This window comes from Hesperophylax consimilis, chromosome 18, assembly GCF_061612785.1.
Source record: "Hesperophylax consimilis isolate HC1 chromosome 18, BYU_Hcon_1.0, whole genome shotgun sequence".
In the NCBI taxonomy this organism is placed as follows: domain Eukaryota; kingdom Metazoa; phylum Arthropoda; class Insecta; order Trichoptera; family Limnephilidae; genus Hesperophylax; species Hesperophylax consimilis.
This window is the reverse complement of record NC_142853.1, coordinates 17892566-17908671: the sequence shown is the minus strand read 5'-3', so window position 1 is coordinate 17908671 and position 16106 is coordinate 17892566. Positions and strand designations below refer to the sequence as shown.

Below are 16106 nucleotides of genomic sequence, written 5' to 3'. Positions count from 1 at the left end.
TTAAAAGTATACTACAACACTTCGGTGCTAGTCTATGATTGGCTGATTTCTGATTGGTCAAAAGCCCGACTGTTTTCTTTTTTAAAATGGCATTTTTTGTTAAGGTCGCCAATGTCAAAACTTTAGCCGGTTATTGTGAGACATTTTGAACCGAGCGCCATATGTAAGACGGCCGATTAACGTTTCTAAACCTTCGGACGACGATTTTTTTTCGAAAATTTTAATCGCAGACTACGCGTTTTCGACGGAATTCAATCATCAGGTTGACCATGTAGATTTTGATAAACAAAGCGAACCACGTGGTTGGGTGACCACGTGACTATTTCCTTGGCCAATGATACCATTATGCAAAAAAAAACATTTCCGCGATATTTTAACCTCTTTCCCGATAAATGGGGAAATTTCGTAAACCTTTACGTGAAATTTAAAAAAAAAACAACGATAACTGATTAAATCAGACCCGACGCTTGATCAAAATCAATCGTCTTTTGAAATCTTTTGCAAGCAATCCATTGGTTACGAGGGAAGCAACATATACAATTGCCTCCCAGATGAAAATAAAAATGAAAAAAGTATAGGTACATTTAAAAAAAAATTGTTCAGTTTTATGCTCAATCAACAAAACAATGAAAGTGAATAATATCAGTGTGTAATATATTTAAGTGTAAAATATAAACCTATATTATTTCTAGTTAAATAATTAAAAAATGTAATTTTCTTTTATCTAGAATAAAAATAAAAAAAATAAATAAAAAATAATTTACGTTTGAATAATACGAAAAACGAAACATTTTCGAGCAAAAAAGGCGCACGAATTTTTTTTAATCATTTCGCGTTCAGGGTGTGTTCGAAATTGAATAAAAATATAAACGGAGAAAGAAAAAAAGTTTTACAGATCGATAGTGATCGATGAAAATGAAACATTGCTAAAATGCTCCAAAATATAGCCGTTTGGAAACGGCGCGTATGGTAACACTCGTGGCGAAACGTTAATTTGTCACCGGGAAGCTGTGCAACTTAAGCGGCGACAAATTAGTTTTGCGAGTGTGGCCATCCCGGCCGCCGAAAAGCGTACTGCGGCGCTTCCGTATAGCGCGCCGCGAGCGCTTCCAAATTCCGCCGCCATAGTTTCCGGAAATTTTTGTCGACATCCAGCCCGAACGAATCTGGTCGAGTTTGGGGGAAAAATTTAAATACAAACTCGCACTGAATTTTGTCGAATTTTTGCCAGACCAAATTGAACCTCGGATTCTATACCGACAGAAAGGCATTTCGGTCGCCTTTCGCCTGATGCTGAAACAAATGAACTCGAGGTTTTTCGAAAAACGGGGCGCGCGAAAACGAACCTCGAGTCGAAACGACTCTGGGGAAACGGCGGTCGCTTTTCGCCTGAAGCCCGAAACAATTGAATGGGACTTTTTTCTAAACGCCGCGCAAGCAAAAACGAACCTCGAGTCGAAACAACTTGAGGGGGAGGGAGAGCGGTCGCTTTTTGCCTAAACGCCCCACAGAATCGTATTTGCACGATCTACGCGGCCAAAACTATGTTTATACTGAATTGGTATAGAAACAATGTAAATAAATTAAAAAACAATTTTTCACAATAATTATATATATATTCAAGATTATATAATTATATATTTACAAAAAATCAAAAAAGTACAATTTTCGGTCTGTACAAAGGGAAATAACAATAAAAATGCTAGTTTATTGGCATTCTTCATCACTCTCCGATGAACTTTCTGATATATTGGGGTCTGCAGGGGCAAACATGGCCAAAGTTACAGGTAAAAATGTTCCAGATTTCCTTTTTTTTACAGTCCGCATGCTACTTAGCATAGGATCAGAAGTAAGAAGAAGGCGATTAAAAATATCCTGATTACAGCTTTCCCTTGAAAATTTCCTCGCATAATCTTGGCGGTAACATCTAAAATGTTTGTTGCGAGGCTCAGCTGCTTCCTCGGAAAGCTGTCCGATTGGTAATAATGCCTTTTCGATGGTGACTGCGCCATGGACTAAAAGCTTGTGCATTGTTGGCGTCATAGGGTGCCAATAATATAGGTCCACATAAACGCGAGCAGTTTCTGAAGCATATTTTTCATACTTTACGGGATCAATTTTGAACCCGCTTGAAATTGCTTCCAATATGACTTTTAGTCTGTAAATTAGCTCATAGCTGATGTCAGTTATTTTTGCAGCTAATTTGGGGTCCTCAAAGAACCTTCTGCTGGTATTGCCATCATTGGTATTGCCGAAATTGGACTTAGGCATATCTATTATTAGCCCTGTTTCATTGCGAAACCTTCTTTGTATCTCTTTCTTGGTTTGCTCTTCTAGGTCTTTCTCCTCCTTCGATTTCCTTTCCCTGTATAGAGTTTAAAGGCTAAATGTAGGATACATTCATAAATTCGAATTCTGGCGTGCAACACCGATATGCCAAATTCAAGGACTGCAAAGTTCACTCCTCTTGTGTAGTCCAATTTATTGAAATCTTTCGAGGTTGCTCCACATATATAGCACCTACTTGTGGACTTTGTACCTGTGGCGGCATTGCAGACCTTTCCGTCTACCATGGTCAGTACAAATGTGTGCTTTATTAAGAATTTTTTCTCCACTATATTGACCTCTGTTGGGACTAACAAGTTAATGGCGCTTTTGACATGTCTTATTTCCTCTTCAGTAACATCTGTTGTTTCCTTGACAAAACGGAATCTTATTGGTCGACGTTGAGGGCGTTGGATTGTTCCATAAAACTTTATTATCTCCACAAATCAATTGGACAGGTACAAAGCAGCTTTGAAATATATTTGCATCCGAATCGGTATCATTTTGTAGTTTTTGCTTAAACTGTGATTGCTGGGACCCATCGCAACCCCATTTACTTATGAGAGTTAGGCATTCACGCTCTTGATCCTTTAAAGTCTCCAATAGCTCTTCTAGGTACTCCGTTAAACGCCTAGCGGTAACATCCATTAGAGGCTGCAATTGAGCTTCGGCACTAGTACTTGTCACCGTAATCGATTCTTGAGGTGGGTAAATTGTCTGCTTGGCTTTTAGTAAGCGGCTATAGCATGGAAAAAACTTTTTATTGGTCTTTCTTAAAATTTCGTACTGTCCAAGTGTCAAATCGGCATCTACTAACATTTGCAAAGCTTGCATTGGTGTTAAGGAGGAGGCTTGCTTTTTACTTGATTTTGTACAGTAAAATGCCTTTTTATATTTAGTTGCTCGTGTCGGAGTACTGGTGATATCTTTTAAGACATTTGATGCATCTTTTTTACCAGATTTTCCCAGTTCCACTGTCGCAGCATGGATTATGATATCCTTTTCAAAATTAGAACGAAGTTCTTCAGTCTTTCGCCTTTTGCTCCTCTCACTTAAGTCTTCGAACGACTTGGATGGCCGACCTGGCCGTTTTTGTGTCTCAACTACGGGTATTTCAAAAGTACCTTATAGCCAAGATTGGTTGTATTTTAGAAAATTAGCTTCTTTATAATGAGCTTTGACCCACCTTTGTTTCAGTTCTGATTTGAAAAAGGCAAAACCACGTTTCAATTTAATAATTTGGTCTTCATTATAATTTTCACATGACAAAAGTTGATCTTTTAGATAGTTTAGATTTGCATCTAAACTAGGCAAATTTTCCTTCTTCATGCGGTCGAATAAATATTGTCGAGTCACAATCTTTACTTCTGATGCACCCTCTGAACCTAAAACAAACATACATTAAGTTAAAAGACACGAACAAACATTTCCAATTTTATACGAAATTTCGCTACACATCTTTAACGTTTCAAAACTATATTTATCCGGAAGTTTCCGGACACGATTTTGATATTAGTTATAAGGAAAAGGATCAAATAACAACCTGTAATAATAACCATAGCCCGATCTACCCCTATACATGAACACAAACACTAGTAAAGAAAAATATTGAAGGAAATCAGGGTACGAAAAAAACATTTTTTATAAGTTGAAATAATAATCTTGTTTTGTAGTTTACCATAACTTTTATAATGTAATTTGTAAGTTTCTTACCTTCTTCATTAGAATCCATCACTTTCAATTTGTAACAATAACTTGTTAACATAAAAAATAACTTGGGAAGTTCGTATAATAAAGCGCGTCGCCGAGAACAGATACGTGCACTAGGTGAAACGGTTCAATTCCGACTGACGCCACGGGTGCGCGGTGCGCATTACAAGGTAGAACAGGGACGGGTTCTGTTCACGAGTTAGTCCTTTGTTCGGGGAACCGGTTTTTATGAATAGTATTGTTATTTTGAGATTGGGACTTTTGGCCGCGTAGATCGTGCAAATACGACTCTGTGCGCCCCCCGAAGAAAACAAAACAACTGAGTATTAAAAGATGTATAAAATATAATATTAAAATAAAGCGAGAGAAATCATATTAGACGAGGACAGAGCTTCAGAGAGCGTGTGGTGGAGTGGGTCAAGGGAGGGTGGGGGTTACATGGTAATAATATCAAGTTATTTATGTCCATTAAATAAGCTTTTACATTGTGTTTTTTGTTGTGTGTCTCCTTTTTTCGAATATAGGCACAACTTTACATATCTACGGAAAAAAATTATGATTGTACCTTCCTCCCCAAGGATTGGAGTCAACCGCGCCAACAACCTTGCAAAATGCATGCCGATCGGGTAGGACCGACATTTATTTCGTATATTAACTGCTCTAATGTCATACGATTTCATAGAAATGCCTATTCGGTTTATTTTTGTAGTACCATTTTTGTGAAATATATAGATGGTGCTTAACCAAAGCTAGACAATAACAACCAGCAATTAAAATAACCTTTCTCAGATTAAGCAACTATACCTAATTTGTGGGTATATAACATTCTCTCCTCCACACAGCATGCTCAAAGATTATAAAGGACCTGAAGGAAATTTACCAAGTTATTTTCACATAGTTGAATCCGGTTTGCCTATATCCATTTTTCAATTTTTTCTCGGTTTGTGGGGAAACCTAAGCGAAAATAAGACATTTTAAGAATAATTTTCGGAATGTATATAGAAAATATTTATTCCTATACCTAACATTTTAAGCCTACATGTTCTAACGTTCCTTTTCATGTAACATATCTTCCACCACCTTCATCACCTCTACAGCAATAGTTATAATTATATAAATAAATATGACAAAAAACAACACATATTTGTTATAATTCAACATAGCTTGTCGCTAATTAAGGTAACATTTAAAAAATTGCTCAAGGCAAGTGTAATATATATATATATATACACATTTTTTTTCAATAAAAAGAAAAATGTACGCACAAAATAAATTACTCAACGACGCGATTTTTTCATATAATTTAACACGAAAATAATTGTGGAAGTGAAGTGAAGTTAATACAACCCTGAATTAGAGACATGCCCAAATAACTAACCCATACTTAAGTTTTTTGCGCGTATCAAGTAAAAACGCGTGATTTTAACCAACACATCAATAATTATCATGTGCCAGGCTCGTGCCATGTCGTATTGTTTATATGTATCCGTTAAATGTGTAAATCACACTGCATGACGTCATGAGTTGTTTGAAATATGACGTCAGAAAATTTACTTGTCGATTGTGAAATTCTATTAATTTCTGATATTTGTTAATGCACTGCCTTCAAGCTATCTGTAAGGAACTTAATTTTTTTGTATTCAGATAGCTTATTACATTTTCTAAAATAAAGTCCGCGATGGGTACAATCTGAAATATTTGTGATTGAAAAAATGAACTTGCCCAGTTATAACTGGGAAGCAAAATAAGTAAACTCTAGACCAGCAAAACGCAATGCACAGTGCCCATTTCGCATGCGACACAATTTTTTTTATTTTTTATTATTTTAATATAGATCATATGGGTTACATTAATACATAAATATTTTGCAAAATATAATATTTAGGTTCATAATTGGTCATGTATACCTTATCAGAAAAGAGGAGCTCTTGTGCCTGATAAGGGAGCCACGATTCTTACATAGATTCTATGTTATAATATGTTATGTGGAAACTTTATATAGTAATATACATATATATATATATATTTTTTTTTTTTACTATAAATTAAACAATGCGCGGGCCTTTTCATAAATGTGCACGTGAACCAAACCAAAATTGTGTTGGGGTTATTTTTCAATGGATATGCCGTGTCTAGTCTAATTTAGTTTATGCGTGCAATAGTATTGGTTAACAAAATCGGTGACATACGTTTCCATACTAAAAATACTTGACAGTATAATCTCATTTTATTATAATATCTTTGTTTGGAACAGATATGTCAAAGATACTCAGTATTTGTTCTATGTATTGCGAGTATTGCGCGTCTTGCGTATATATACCGTGGGCGGGAGATTCCTATAGGCATATCGCTTACTCGCCTTCATAAGAAGAGTGTTTTCTAGTATTCAAATACTAGGGAAACACTCCTCTTATGTAGAGGTGAGTAAGCAAGAAAGGATATGATACTGAATTTAGAACTAAAAGTCTCGGTGTAGGATCATTTTCTAGACAATATTGAATATCGCGCTGAATATTTATGTAAAATAAGAGTTAAATAAGGAAAAGACTTAAATCAGTTCAAAATTTCATTCATTTGGCAAAATTATATTTTTTTAAATAATGTTTTTTATTTGTCAAAAAAATACAAATAAATAGTAGTAAATCTGTGTGTAAGGATGTAATGGCCAACCTTATGATTTCAGAGATAACCTCATTTTTAATGTCAGTGCCATACAATTTTTTCTTTAAAAAATGTAACTCCTTCATTTGTACACGCAATTGCTTCATACAAAATTTTATAGCATAGTAATTATCAGCAGAATCCATTTCTAGCCAAAAAAATACCCTTGAAAATTCAAGTCTCTATGTCTATGAAAGGCGATTTTCAGCCCACTGTGCGGCGGGAATCCTTCACGAGTAGATAGTTTCGTATATCGATGTTTGGCGCAAGTATTCTCTCGTTATTGCGGTGCTATTACATGTTTTTTTTCTATTACTTATATAAAATCTTATGTTGCCGTGAATGTGCGGCAGTGCATTACACAAATGCAATTGCGGTAGGTACCTCCTTTGCTGTTGACATGGTTACCCCATGTATGAAAAACATTGTTTTAAAAAACAACTCGGTCTTGGCACACACTCCTTGCCTCATTCAAATTCATACATCGTCTCATACACACTCTTCTATTATTCTGACTCTTGACATGGCTCGACTCAAGTATCTAATTCACTTGGTCGTGCCATGTCTTCCTCGGGCGTCTCCGACTTCTGCTACCATTCACATTTGCGTCATATATTTTCCTTGCACTCCTTTCTTCGTTCATTAGCTCTTCATGCCCAAAGCATCTAAGCGTCCCTTTCTTAATCTTACTCATTACGCTTACATCAGCCTTGTACTCTTTGCGGATCTCCACATTTTTCACACGATCATATTTGCTTTGCCACACGTACGCCTCAGGGATCTCATTTCTACAGCATTTACGGAATTTTTTGCTATTATTTACGAAATTTTTGAAGAAAATCACGTCGGTCGGTTTCGGGAAACGTTTAAAAGCTTATGAAATATTTCTCAAATTGCGAAGCGTACAATTTTTTGATTTTCGACACATTTATCGTTATGAATAATGAATTGTTACAAAAATAGTAGCCGCGTTCGTGAATTAAAAAGATGGATGGTTGATTGACGTCATTTTCAGAAAAATAATTTTTAAATGTCGAAAAAAAAAAAGGTTTATATTTTTAATTGGTTTAAAAAGTTTAGTGCTAATCTGAACCACTGTAGAGTGCGTTTTGTACATCTTGCGGCTCGGCCAATCACAGGCTGATCATAGGGATGTGAAAACCGTAAAAAGAGATGATAAAATCTGTGTAGGTACTTTACTTCATATATTTAATATAATGCTTTTGAACGAAATAAAATAAGCTTTGATTATAATAATCATTTTTTATGTCCGTTTTAGTGAAAAACTGCAATAACCTCACGCAAATTTATAAATTATACCAGGAGGGCAGAAGTTTGAAGCGGTATTATTAGGTTGAAGCAAAGATTTTTTTTGTAAAATATACTTTTTAATTAAAAGTTTTTGTATTTCGCGTGTTTATAATGATCGTAAATTTGGTAGGCGTGCATGGGTACCGTCGCACCGGGTGCCATTCACATCCCTTTATTTTTTAACGAGTAGGTACCTAATTGCGTTTTGTATATATTTTTACGGTATTTTTTTTAATGAAATTAAATTATGTTTGAAATGACATTTTTTTCCTCCATAACGATAATTTTTATGAAGCCATTTCTGCGTAAAATTACCCCGAGGACGCTGTAATCTACCAGAAGCACCGAGTTTCGGAAAGTAATTTTACTATTAAAAAATAATTATTTAATTGATTTTTTTTGTAAAAAGTTTTCATGTTTTGCGTGTTTATAAAGCAATGTTTTTCCGTAAGAAAACTGAGCTTTGTATCAGCAGAAAGTGTACTGAATATAGCGGTAAATTCCCTGGGACTTTTCAAAGGTGTCGGTGACAAAAACCGTACATAAGATATGGGTATCAAACTACGCGTCTCAACCTACACAACCCGAATGGCCCGGTGAAAAATGACCCGTTAGCACTTTGACACCGTTTTTATCAAATTTTGAGGTCCCACACTCCTTGCTTCATTCACATTCAAACATCAAATCGCTTAGCACTTTAACCATTAGTTTCCTGCAACGCGCCAAAAGCTAGTCTCTTAGAAAATTGTGATGATGAAATACAATTACTCTACTGTTGGGACGTAAGAGCTTCACAGATGCACGCACAGATGGCAGTGCATAGAGCTTGCGTAGAAGTCCGCTAGATGGAGCCAGTGGCCAGTAGTCGCCAGGGCCAGTGGCAAGGCTCTCAGAGAAACTCACTGTTTTAGATTCCAATTAGCAAACTTCTAGTTAAGTCGACTATCGAGTCACCATTATAATAAGTGGAGTATTAATAAATCCCTGATTAATCTAAAACAACCAAATATTTATAAACTCCTTCCAAGACGAGTTGGAGACCTGTTTGTAAGAACACAACAGACATTGTTTGGCGATGAAGTTAAGATATTCTTGTATGAGATACTTCACAATTTAGTTCTCAAGTGATAGCATATATAGCTGGCTTTTGTCCGTTTTCTATGTGTGAAATTAAAGTGTGATACTTGTGTCGGTGCGTTGATTGAAAATAAAATAACTAATTATCATGGATGTATACAGTTAAAGTATAAAGGTGGTCTTTTCTCCCTTCCATTGATATTACACACATTTGAAAAATAATGGAATTGATAATAAAGAACGCCATTTTAGATACAAAATAAACTAAGAGTTAAATCAAAAGATAATAATAAACAGGAACTAGTAGCCAAAGCTTTAAAAAGTTTCGTTGGAATCTGTTTGTGTTGTGAATCTGGAAGTGTTTGAAAATATTTATTTTCATCAATATGACCAATCCACCAAATAAAAAAAAAATTCGATTCACTAAAGCTGTTTTGGAAAAATACCTTGACATCCGTTGATATGTTTACATTACTTAGATATAAACGTAACACCAAAATTATCGAAGCGACAAGTAAAGCAAATATATCGATTTTACTGGTCAACAATATATGTATTAAATGTCAAGATCGCGTTAGCTAAATGAAGATGATAATTTTTAGTAGTGATTTTCTGAATTTGACTTTATTGATCTACCTTTGTCTGCAAATGATCCGGTTGAAACGAATTTCTTGTTTTACATGCACCCAAAATTAATTTCTATACCTACCTTTAAAAAATAGGTTTTTGAAAGAAGGCTTTATGTTATTTACGAGTATTTTTTTTGACAGTTTGAAAATAGCCTTGAAAACAAAACAGCTGTAACAATAACAAAAACCAAAAAATACTTGCAGAACTTAATAATTATATTATTAAATTTGATTTAAAAAAATTAAAAAAAAAATTAAATGGAGTTCTACGAATTAAACGAAAAAACAAAAAATAAAAATATTTTTTTTTACGAGTATATCTAACGAGCACCACAAAACACCGCAAATTTTCATCATTAAAGTATTGTCTGGACAGCTAGTAAAGAAATTTATTATATGCCTGTTGCCTGTATTGCGCATATGATCTATTTGTTCGCTCGTTAACCGTTGCCTGTATTACATATATGATCTAGTTGTTCTCTCGTTAACCGTTGCCTGTATTAACATATATGATCTAGTTGTTCTCTCGTTAACCGTTGCCTGTATTACATATATATGATCTAGTTGTTCTCTCGTTAACCGTTGCCTGTATTACGTATATGATCTAGTTGTTCACTCTTTAACCGTTTGCCAAAAAGTAGCCAAATGCAGCTTTTCACGCCCCTTGATGGCGGTGACCAAAATATGTACTGTAGCATATTTCGTTTTAATATAAAAATGAAATGACGAATTTCATAATATCGAATCGACATTTTTAATTTTAATTCAATGTTTAAAACATACCTATTGTGTCAAGATATTATTTCTGATAATTCAGTTAGTGATTATTTTATCCGATTATAAACCACTGTAATGGGTGAAATTATTTTTTGCAATCATTGTTTATAACCCTTATGTACAAAATTGTAAACATTTCAATCTACCAAATGTAAAAGCCCAATGGGTGTATTAAAAGAGTCTATGAAAAAATACAAAAAAATACAAATAAAGACCCTAACACAAGTAGAGCACCCGTTGGTGCGCAAAGTACTGGTCAATATAATTGTAAAATTATTAATTTTGAAACAATTTGGTAGATACGTTCAGTATAGCCCTGGTGAAAGTCCAGATCACACTTATTCTGTTCTGAGAGTAAGAACTTATATGAAATGAAAGTTATACTTGAATAATTTGATTGAAATATCGATTTTTATATCGATTCTTTTTTTTTAATCGCTATCCGTTTGTATTTGTAATTGTTAATTGCGAAAGCTGTCGGAAAGTGTAGGCACGGAAATCTGATGTAGTATTAGTGCCAACGAAAATGATACTTTTCAATCGAAGGCGCGCAGTAGTATTGGTTAGTAATAACGGCGACATTAGGTCCCATAGTAAAAATGTTCAACAGCATATATCTCCTCATATGCTATAATATCTTTGGTTGAAACCAAGTGCTATTTATATTTATTTTTGCTTACTAAGCGTGCAGCGGAATTTGACAAGTTTATCTTTTTTTTTATTTAAACTTTCGACATTTTTTCGTTTAAGAAAGATCAAAATTTAAAGTAAATGTAATAAAATTTTAAATAGATGAAAAAATTGTATCTTCATTTTTTCATTTTTAATGGATAATTTGAAAACATTCTTCAATATAAATAAGCTTAAAAGTCTGCACAAACGCAATAGTATGTGTTGTTTGTAGCCATTGACTTAAATCTATAAGTAATAATAATAATAATAATGAATATTATTTGAATATGAATACGAACCAAATTCATTTTTAGAAAACGAATTTTATAAAATATATTATGATAAAACTATACCAACAGACCGAGGGATTAGTCATAATAGACCCGATATAGTTTTACTAGACAAAATTAAAAAAATAACTTATATCATTGATGTCGTTATACCAAATTCCTGTAATATTCAAAAATCTGTTAGCGAAAAAATAAGAAAATACACAGATTTAGGAAATGAAATAAAAAGAATTTGGCATTCTCAGACTATAAAAATATTACCATTCGTTATTTCGGCTACTGGCATTATACCTAGCTCTCTAATTAAAAATTTTGGCGTATTAGATCTATCAAAAAATTTATATATAAAGATGCAAAAGTCGGTCATTTTGAATACATGTAGGATAACAAAAGATTTTTTAAATATTTATGTTGAGGGATCAGTAGGATTTATAGGCCCTGTTAGAAGTTCTACCGAGCCGTACCCTCTGATATGAAAATATCTGGAGACGGTGAATTTTTTTCCCATTTGATATCTGGTGAGTTGACGTGTTGTTGTTCTTGTATTTATTTTACTTATATAATGCACTTACATAGTATTGATTGACTAGCTGATCATTTGTGGAAAAGTGAGTGGAAGGGTTTAGTTTTTCCTATGGGGAAGATTTAACCCGGACAACAAAATCGGAAGCATAAAAAAAATAAAAATAATAATAATTGGATAATTTGTAGAGCGCCGTTTATGTGAAAAATCACCTCAAGTACCGTCAATAATCCTCCATGAGCCTCACCATAACGCGTACTTTCGGGAAGTATCTTATAATACTTAAGTATCTTATAACCGCGCCAATACATGTCGACAAAACAACTGATACGAAAATATCAACATATTTTTGGAAAAATACCATACGATGTTAAATTCTAAGAAAATAAATAGTATTTTGCTAATTTATGGAATGAATTTATGAAGGAATTTTGAAGGGTTTTAGTAGGACAATAAGTACTACTAAAACAATTGAACCACGCTACAAGATGGACCCTGACGCAACCCCTTATACCTAGATTGTATATTGTTTATGCATTGTGTAAGCCAAAACAGAAAAACCGACGAAATTAAGGTCTCTGCAGTACGCATAGATGGAAATTAGTTTAAGAAAAGTATTGAATTTCCTCACCCCGCGAGCAGCTCGAATCCAATTCTGGCAGGGACAGGGACCGAGTGAACAACGGATGTCTCAACCTCGCTTTTTCCATAATCCTTAGTAGAATTAGCCCAGCAGATTCCAAGAATGGTTAACAAAACGTACAATCTCAAGCCCGACATAGTAGGTACAAAGAAAAAACGTATCAAAAATAAATTTAATAAATATAAAAAATGTTCGTCCGACTTCTTACGGTTTCAAATCGATACTAACCATAAGAGGTGAAAATTTTACGTTCGTTTTAATTTTCAAAACAAAACAATCTTCCAGAATTTTATTCAGAAAGAAAATTAATTTATGAATATATTTATTTGGTACCTATTTAATTAAATTGTAATAACGTTCTTTCGTGTAGTGTTAAGTACCTACCTCATACAAGATGCACTACAAATGTCCGCCACCTCACAAAATACGTTTGTCCAAATACTTTTTCTTTGTATTACTACAAAAGAGGTGGTGAGATAGTGAGGTAACAATTATTTTACAAGCAATAATGATTATTCGCCTGAAACACTCATCCACATTGAAAAATCTCCTGATAAAAGATACATGACGCCAACGGGACTTGAACCCGTGTACTTTTGATTTCCGGTCGACAGCTCTGACCACTGAGCTATGGCGGCTTATCTCTTATCCGCGAAATAATTCAATATATACTAGTGTTTCATTCAATAATTACTGCTTGTTACATTTTTTTCACCTGAAAACAACCATGTATCATGTCATGTATCTTTTATCAGGAGATTTTTCAATGTGGATGAGTGTTTCAGGCAAATAATTATTGCTTGTAAAATAATTTTTACCCTTTGTGCTATGCATAAAAAATCTTGTCTTAAAACATTAGTTTACGAAAAAAAAAAATAATATAGTGAGGTGGTTGGTGTATTGGCACCATAAGCGGTCTCTGCCTAGGTGTATTTATGCAATGCACTTCCGCACATTCGTCGTAACACGAGACTTTATATAAGTAATAGAAAAAAAGGATAATAGCACAGTAATAACGAGATAATACATACTGGCGTACGCAGCGTAAACGAAGACGCATCATTGGTCGTTGAAAATACGTTACACATGCGTATACCAAACGTTTGGAATGAATTAACGCATTTTACACTAATTATATTATCAATGTTATTTTTATTTTATTTATTTATTATTATTACACGCCCTAATGGGCTTTTACACACCACAAAGTTTAATAGTAGAGTATCACAGTTATTATAGATTCTACAAAATTAAAACAATAAAGGAAACATAATACAACGAAAAAAGAAAAAAATATTAAATGTTACAACAAAAGCATATAAAAAAAATAAGATACATTAGTAAAAATGATAAGAAGTCTCACATAAATAGATATTCAAAATAAAAATAAAAATATATATATTGCGGAAATTATAGATGTCTATTTGTGTCTCGATCTATAAAAGAATTGAAATAAACAATATTTAAATTGATTATTTTTAAGATGAAATATATCTTCCAGATCAGAGTATTTATTTCCGAGACTGTGAAGTCTTGGAATTGGGGAATTTTGATAAGACAGTGTCCTTGTGTTGTAAAAATAAAAGGGTAGTAAAATTCGGCAAGATCTTTTGGGTATGTGGATGCTGATTAATTGGAGTAACTCAGGACATTTTGGAGGAGGCCCACCACTTCCCCGTCCTGTTTTAGGTACTGATGGTACCCCTTCAGAGCTCTCGCAAGGACGCTAATTTTTTTGAAAAAAAACGAGTCTACATTTAAAATTTCAAAACAAGACCTCCAAAATGTTCATGCATACGATGTTATTCTCAGTATGCAAGTGCTGTGTTTTAATAATTTTAGTAAGTTCTATTCTACTTGGTTAATATAATAAAAACACATTTACAAAATGTCAACAATAGGTAGAGAAGAATTAAAATAATACACAGCCACCTACAAAAAGAACAAAAAAGAAAAATGGTAAAGTATGCGCCTCTTTCTGTGGTGAAGGGGGTGTCGATACCTACTAACAGGCAGACCTAGGGAGAGAAAGCTGGGCGTTGGATTGGCTTCACGAGAATCAGGTTCCGCGCCCCTAAGCCAGGAAACCGGTTGTGCCTCGACGAGAAGTGTGAGTTGGGGTTGGGAATATCCCGAAGACCATGAGGAGAAAGCGTCGGAATACCTGGAGGCAGGGCGGAAGGTCGCCAATCCACGTTCGGCCCATCCTCAGTCCAGTTCCTGACCTCAGGGGAGGCGCTGCGAGCAGACGATGACACAGATCCCTCATCGTGATTTGATCTTGAAGTTTGATATGCACGGACGAGGTCTTCTGTCACCCCAGAGTTGGGGTACGCCGGACTGACACAAGAAAAAAAAAAGTAACTCAGGACAGTCAATTTTGTAATGAAGTATTTTATGTAGTACTATTAAATCTGTGTTATGTTGGATGGACGTACGCGAGCCAAACTGCTTGCGAGCCGATGGTTTGCATATTGGGACGTCGTATTTTTTCGTGAAACCACGAACACAAATCAGGTTTTTAAGTTATTTGGCTTACACAATGCATAAACAATATACAATCTAGGTATAAGCGGCGCATCAGGGTCCATCCTGTAGCGTGGTTAATTTGTTTTAGTAGTACATTTATTGAATGTTACTGAGGCTACTCGTCCAGACAGTACAATGTCATTCATAAGACCAAAACCTGTCTTGCGCAACTTCAGATATATATGTTAACGCCTGATTGGAAACTCTACCAATACAAAAATTATGCACCAAAATATAAGATCTATGAATAAAACTTTGATGAACTCTTAATACAACTTCACTACATAGATGTTGTTTTCGACATAATCATTCTGACGGAGTCCAAGAAATAATGCGTAAAACCGAATACTAACCTACAAAAAGTCCTTGTTTTAGGCGCAGCCGGTGTTTCGGATTTACAGATATGGACTAGATAATGTTATATATTTTCACGTCGGAAACATTCTAGTGTTTCCCTTTGCTTATTGGCAATGTTCCTATTGCGGAAAGTGCGAAAATACTCGAGATATCAGCAGAAATCAAAATAAACCCTGGGAAATAGTATTTCGGTCCACAGTTGTCAAAATGAAAGATCACACAATATTCGCCAAGCGCCGCCAATGTCATATTTCGTTCAGTGCTTTGTCTATGCAATCAAAACAAACTATTTCTGTTTTTTATTAAAGATAAATCTATCTTTACAATACAAGTTTTTTATTTATTTAAGTTCAATTCTCGTCGGCGGTATTTATATTTTCCCGGAGATTTTTTCAATTTATATTTGTTTTTCAGGCTAATAATTATTGCTTATAATAATTTGTTACAATATATTTCTATTATTCATTATCTATGCAATACACTAAAATACGCTCCGAATGGACTGCGGACTGGAACTTTGTTTATGATTTCCTTCCAAATATCCGAATGCGAGACTCAAAAGACGAGAATCAAATGCCGTCCTTGCTACCTAAATCACTTTT

The 16106-nt window shown here is 34.4% G+C and overlaps 1 long non-coding RNA gene across 1 annotated transcript in view; it reads right to left on the bottom strand.

The window, feature by feature from the left end:
- The window catches only part of LOC149415454 (uncharacterized), a 37382-nt gene extending 21836 nt beyond the window's left edge, over positions 1 to 15546 (bottom strand). The window contains exons 1-2 of the long non-coding RNA XR_016303764.1: positions 15501 to 15546; positions 14783 to 14958 (exon numbers count right to left, since the gene is read on the bottom strand). This is a non-coding gene — a long non-coding RNA (uncharacterized LOC149415454). The remainder of the gene's footprint in view (positions 1 to 14782; positions 14959 to 15500) is intronic.
- Between the last annotated feature and the right edge of the window lie 560 nt (positions 15547 to 16106).